This window comes from Marmota marmota, unplaced genomic scaffold, assembly GCF_001458135.2.
Source record: "Marmota marmota marmota unplaced genomic scaffold, marMar, whole genome shotgun sequence".
Taxonomy (NCBI): Eukaryota; Metazoa; Chordata; class Mammalia; order Rodentia; family Sciuridae; genus Marmota; species Marmota marmota.
In genome coordinates this window covers 22455275-22462053 of record NW_026000185.1, presented here as the reverse complement: position 1 = coordinate 22462053, position 6779 = coordinate 22455275, and the positions used below count along the sequence as shown (strand labels likewise).

General features: G+C 50.3%; 1 long non-coding RNA gene across 1 annotated transcript; it reads left to right on the top strand.

The window, feature by feature from the left end:
* The first annotated feature begins 1329 nt into the window (after nucleotides 1–1329).
* LOC107147007 lies at nucleotides 1330–6514 on the top strand. Its single transcript, XR_001504101.2, has 4 exons — nucleotides 1330–1707; nucleotides 3446–3885; nucleotides 5455–5568; nucleotides 6091–6514. It is a non-coding gene; the product is annotated as an uncharacterized LOC107147007 (long non-coding RNA).
* Nucleotides 6515–6779: the final 265 nt, after the last annotated feature.

The following is a 6779-nucleotide window of genomic DNA, read 5'->3' as shown; positions in this document are numbered from 1 at the left end:
AAAAAAAAAAAAAAAAAATAGAAAGGGCTGGGGATGTGGCTCAGGAGTTAAGCTCTCCTGGGTTCAATGGCCAGTGCCAAAAATCAAATCCAAAACCAAAATCCATACCCCAGGCCGATGAAAACTCACCAGATTCAGCCTACCCCAGAAATCAATAAAGGCATACTTCCCCTGTTCAGGGGGCAACCTGGCCCCCTGGAACAGTGCAGACCCCTTGGCTGAAGCCCTGTCAGAGCAAGGCCTGTGTCACTTGACCAAGTCAGTGTCCTTCAGTGTCAGAGGATGCTTGCCCAAAACACTAACTGACAAAACACAGCTAAGCCACTTTGGTCAGCACAGAAACAGCCATTTATATCTTCTTCAGGTCCCTGGGCTGCAGCTTGGGGGCCTGGAGAACCAGAGGAGGTGCTCAGGCCTCTGTGGAAAGGGCTGCTGTCGGAAACACCCACAGCCCAGGGGCTGCCCATCTGGCACCCACACTCCTTCCCTGGCAAAGCCTGAAGAGATCCTCCGTAGGAAGAAGTGTAAGATGGTCCTGGGAAGGCAAGAGCCAACCACGTCCAGCAAGCAGGCTTGTTGATGAAGTGTTTTCTCTCATTCTGCCTCAATCCTTTGCCTCCATGATGGCAGGGAACTGAACCTTATAGGGTCACAGCACCATGCAGCAAAGCCCCTCCCCAGACTCTGGCTCCTCACCCAGGCCTCCTCCGACTCCAGGACTGCAAGATATAAACATCTGCTCTTTATTTAAAAAAAAAAAAAAAAAAAATTGAAGGAAAGCATGGCACACGATTCCTGCCTGCAATCCCAGCTACTCAGGTACTCAGGAGACTGAGGCAGGAGGATTGCAGGTTGGAGGCCAGCCTGGGCAACTTAGTGAGTGCCTGTCTCAATTTTTATTTATTTCTTTAAAGAAAGGGGTGTGGATGTAGTTCAATCCCCCGAACTGCAAAAATTAAAGAATACAATAAAACTGTAGGTTACCCAGTTTGTATCCGCAGATTGGTCACAAAGTGTTCCGTGTTGAGTGTGAGCACAGAGAAAAGCAAATCGCTGTTTCTACGAAGTGAAGCATCTAGAACAGCCAGGTCTACGGACACCACGGGTAGGCGAGAGCCTGCTTAGGGCGCGAAGCGGGACCAGCACCCTGGGAAAGCGTCCTGGACCGCCGCAGTGCGGACCGCCCATCCGCACACTTGAGCTGGGTGCCTTTTATGGTGTGTGCATTACAAAGTTGCTCAAAAGCAAACGTGCGAGCGCTTCCTTTGCCAAACTGGGCAGGAGTGAAGAAATTCTCAGCAACCGGTCCGTTGACATTCCAGAGTCCTCACCCCCTGGGGGACAGGGGTTGTCGCCAAGGGCCAGAGCGGGAGCCCTCCGGAAGGAGCAGGACGGGCGCGGGGGAGGTGGGGCAGCGGGTCCAGAGCCCCTGCTGGTGGGCTAGGCCGCGGTCTGCGCGGTGGGCTCTGCGGAAATCCAGAATGACCTGGACGAAAAGCGTGACCTGCGGGACGGTGAGGAAGCCCGTGCTGCTTGCCGGACGAGGCGCTGACTCGGACTTCATCAGAGTCTTCGCTTTGGTGCAGGAAGACGGAACAGCAGGGAGAGACCCGCAGGCCGGTGAAGAAGGCGCGCTGTCCAGCTGTAGAGAGACTCTGGCCGCGTTCTGAAAACGCAACACCACGTCCCTCCGGGGCCGACCGGGAGGTACGAATCACAGTTGATTACTGTCGCTCCTTGTTAACCACATTTAATAACAACACGTTATTTCAAAGCTACGAAATAGAAAATTTAAAATATGCTCGCTGTCAAAAAGATGCGAAGTGATGGACATGTTAATTAGCTTAATATAATTATTCCATGATGTGCACAAATCCCAACATCACATTGGTGCCCACAAAATATATGACTCTTACATTCAATTAAAAATTTAAATTTACATGATCTCTTAGAAAAAAAAATCCCCCAAAGCATCAATGAGAAGTCCCTGCCCTGGCCGGCTGAAAGTGCTGGGTCTTGCAGTCATTTCAAGGCGGTGCCCCAACGGCCCCTGCAGGGGCATTTTCTGCTGGGCGCCCCTCACCACCAGGGGGCGTGTTCTGTCATTTTCAGTTCCCCTGGTCGGAAGGTGTTTTGGATGTAGATACTTCCAGGACCCTTTCATGGGGCAAAGAGAAGGGCCATATTTTAGTGTATTCTGCAGACCCCTTAGCAGAGTCTGCTCATGGGGGCTATTGTCCCTATTGTCACCTGGCAGCTGGAGTCCTGTGGGCGCCCCACACGCAGATGGCCTTTATGGCTCAGTGCTCCTGCCATTGTGGTTCCAGAACCAGTAGGAACATTGACTGCGGAGACTCACAGTCAGCCCAGCACCACACAGCCAGGACCCCAGTTCCAGCTCAGGCTCCCAGTGCAATGGGCTGCCCAAAGGGAGGCTCCCTCTATGGGGGGGCGGGAGAGGACAGAAGAGCTGGCCTCTGAGCCTCACTAGGAAGGATGACCAGGAGAGGGGGAAAGAATTCAGGGCTTCAGAGACCACCTGGGCAGCTATTTCTGGGACCAAGAAGAAGTATGACCAGTGGCCAGAGAGGTAAGGTGGGTGCACAGAAAAGGCGTTTAAGACAGACTCAAAGTCAAAAAGGGCCTTTCACAGTGGCCACGCCTGTAATCCCAGAGGCTTGGGAGGCTGAGGCAGGAGGATCACAAGTTCAAAGTCAGCCTCAGCAACTTTAGCAAGACCCTGTTCAGAAATAGAATATAAAAAGGGCTGGGGATGTGGTTCAGTGGTTAAGTGCCCCTGGTTTCAATCTCTGGTACCAAAAAAAAAAAAAAAAAATCAATAAGTATGGTGAGTCTATGTTTCAAATATATAATAATGACAAATAAAACTCAAAAGAAAACAACCAAGAGGGTCTAGCCATGATAAGTAAGTGAAATCTCTGTGGCGCAGAAGCCAGCAGCAGTGGGAGAGGAGTTGCTGGGGCCTGCACTGTGCCCAGGGGGCACCAGGGAGACATGTCCTCTCTGTAGGGTGGTTGGAAGTGAAGGGCCCCCTGCACAAGGCCCCACAGAGAGCGCCGTGGCTTGCATCTGGAGCCCCAGAAGCTGCCGTGATAGTGGGGCAGCCATGCTTGGAGAAGGGGAGGCTGGACATCCTCAGTGGATCAGCCCATCTGACGCATTCCTAATCTGAATGGGTGGACCGCTGGTGGCACTAGGTGGATGGGTGTGTCACAGGGATGTGGTCTTGGGAACCCTGTCCCACCCAGGTCCTTCCCATCTCTCTCTCTGCTGCCTGGCCTTCCTGAGCAAGCAGCCTGCCCCACCATGTCCTCTGCCATGTTCTGCAGGGGAGTCCACCAACCATGGACTGAACCTCTGAAACCGTGAGCCAAAATAAATCTTTCCTCCTCTAAGTTGTTCTTGCCAAATATTTTGGTCACAGCAATGAAAGGCTAACTGAGAGTGCTCTCAGCAACGGCAGTGAAGGGGCATGCACCCCTGGGACCCTAGCTCCATTCCAAGGACATTGCTGGAGAAATCTCACTCATGAGCTGGACAGGAATGTACAATTCAGCTTTGATCACACAAGTGCCAACTGCAGACAACCTAAAAGGTCAGCAGGGAAAGGGTGAAATAAATTGTGCTACACTCACACAATGGAACATTCTCTGTGGTGAACAGGGTGATCTACAGCCCCGCGAAGCCACATGCAGAGATCTGGATAAAGCCTGACATGGTCATGCCTGGCTTCTGTGGCAGGAAGCGGGTGTGGGGGACTGGATATTAGCAGGACCTCAGAAACATGCCCAGACAGGTCAACCTGAAGGCGCTGTGCATCAGGAAGGTGACTTAGCAGTTGCTAAGTCACATACCCCAAGTCAGGTAAGAGCCTTATCCTCGTACCCTCCTCCTTAAAATTCCCTTTGCCTTTCTCCTACCCGGGGGTAGGTCTGGAGCTCTTCAGCCCTGTGTTCAGTTGTCTAGCTGCTAGCAAAAATCAGACAGTGAGTATTACCGGAGTCCTAGGCCAGAGGCCTGGCCTGGGGGACCCAACAAATCAGGTCTGATCATCACCCCCAAAACCAAACAGAGGGTCCTGGTGAAGCCTAAAGGAACTTCAGTCAGTGCCGTTGCCCTGACTGAAGACCAGGGGGGTTGGGGGGACTCTGAGGTTTTAGAGAGGGGATGGGGCTAGGGTGGGGTTTGCTCAGCTGGAGGACTCTCACTGCTGCCCACCACAGATCTAATCCCATCTGAGCACCCAGGCAGGGCCTGTCCAGGACCAGAAGCTGCTGCTGCTGCCCAAGTTGGGGGGCTCTCTGGAATCCAAGGGGACCCAGAGCCCAAGAGCCGGATGCAAAATGGAAGCAGAGCCTCCAGGACTCTAGTTCTGCTCTTAGCTCCCTGAGGACAGCTGCAGGGCAGGCCGACAGGAGGAGTCCAGTCTTGTCGCAGGCGCTTCAGGGCAGGAATTTCAGGAAGACAGAGAGGACACATCTCCTTTCCAGTGGCTGCCAAGGGGAGCAGTATGATGGGCTCAAAAATCTCATCTGAGCAAAGTGCGGACTTTCGCAAGAATGCTCCACCCCTGAGCCACTGGCCAGTACCACAGTGGACCCGAGAGCCTCAGGCCTAGACCGGCAAAGACCAATGTACCCACCCTGCAGGGCCAGGGATCCCCGCATGGGCTGCAGCTGGTGCTCCTCCCTGCTGCTGCCTGAGGAGCAATTCAGCCCGCTGCGGGCTCATGGCCCAGGGGTTTTGGCTGCCAGGGGCCCGACCTCCCCAGTCCGGCCCAGTGTTCTCCCTTCTGTATTCATAAACCTGCAAGTCTTTTTATTTATCTTTAAATTTTGCGACAGGGCCTTGCTAGGTTGCTGAGGCTGGCCTTGAACTTTCCAGCCTCCTGCCTCCCCAGGCAGGCTAAGTTGTGGAATTGAAGCATTCATGAATGTCCTGTCCAGAATGGAGTCTCCTTCTGGGATCTGTGGAAATAGGAGACTGACACATACCATTTTGCAGTGGATCTAAAATGTGTGCTGCATGAAAGAGCTAGACACCCAGGATTTATCATGTAAGGCTCCAGAAGAGCGGAATCAACAGTGATAAGAAGGAGTCAGTGGTTGCCCAGGTCAACAGTGGGAGGCAAATGGACTGGGAAGTGCCAGGAGAGAACTGGACTGTGAGCCTGGAGTGGACAGTGGGTGCTCAGGTGTGCACATTTACCAAGTCACCTTGGTACCTTAGGATGAGTGCATTTTACATATGTAAACTAGACCTCCATCAAATTTATCTTAAACAATAAAAAGCCCTTGGGAGTATTTCTACAAAGAGGAGAAGATCTTTTAAGACAGACTTTAGAAGTTATTCTTAGATCTTGTAAAAATAACCTTTAATATCTAAAGTTTCTGTTATTCTAATTGCTTGTTGTACTCGATAATTATTGTCCAGGTATCAATGTTAAAATACCAATTGACATCATCCTGCACCAGCCTACGGCAAACACAGCAATTTGGGAAGCTGAAGCAGGAGGATTTCAAGTTTGAGAAGAGCTGCCCCAATTTGGTGAGCCCTGTTTAAAAAAAAAAAAATTAAAAAGGGTTGAGGTTGTAACACAACATAGAGCTTCCCTACGTTCAATCCCTTGTATGAAAATAATAATAATAATAAGTAAAACAAACAAACAAAAAACCACTGTCCACCCAGAGGATGAAAATTGGCAGTTCCTTTCCCCTATGCACGTATGATTGTGAGTTAAAGCCCACAACTCTGTTGGTTCCCTTTGCAAACACGGGTCTGAGAGTGTTGGAGGGGCACCATGGATTTTGAGCTCCTCACCAGCTCTGTGGTGTCAGCCAATTTACAGGCCACCTGGGTCTGGGTTAGCATGCTTGGAGAGTGGGAGTAACAACAGTAACCTCCTAGTGAGGCTGCGGCAGGGGGCTGGTGTGCTGGGTTACAACTCCCTCCTCTCTACTGCGGGTTCAGTGCGCTGGCTGGAAGGGACCCCAGGGAGGCTGGGTTTCTTTTTTTTTTCTTTTTTCTTTCTTTTTTTTTTTTTTTAGAATTTCAATATTTATATTTTAGTTTTTGGCGGACACAACATCTTTGTTTGTATGTGGTGCTGAGGATCGAACCTGGGCCGCAAGCATGCCAGGCGAGCGCGCTACCGCTTGAGCCACATCCCCAGCCCTGGGAGGCTGGGTTTCAACAGGTGCTTTCAGGATCACCAGACAGGAGAAAGGGATGCCAGAGCCAGGGTTCCTCTTAGGACTTTCTGCTATTTACGTATCATTGGTCAAAATGGTCATACGGCCACCCTGATCTCAAAAAGCGAAAGCATGCAATACTACCTTGGGCCTAAATGGGAAGAAAGTAAATACTTGGTGAACAGCACTAGCCTGGTTAGCAATTATAATTCAATTTTAAAAGTGGGTAGAGGAACCAATTAAAAAAAAAATTTAGGCTGTGGCTGTGGCTCTGCAGTAGCACACTTACCTGGCATGTGTGAGGCACTGGGTTTGATTCTCAGCACCACATAAAAATAAATAAATAAAACAAAGGTCTTTCAACAACTAAAAAAATTTAAAAAATAAAAATGAAAAATGGAGAAAGAAATGGATTTGAATTTTTTAAAAATGTTTATTTTTTAGTTGTACACAATAGTTTTATTTTGTTTATTCATTTTTATGTGGTGCTGAGGATGGAACCCAGGGCCTTGCATGTGCCAGGTGAGCACTCTACCACTGAGCCACAACCCCATTCATGGATTTGAA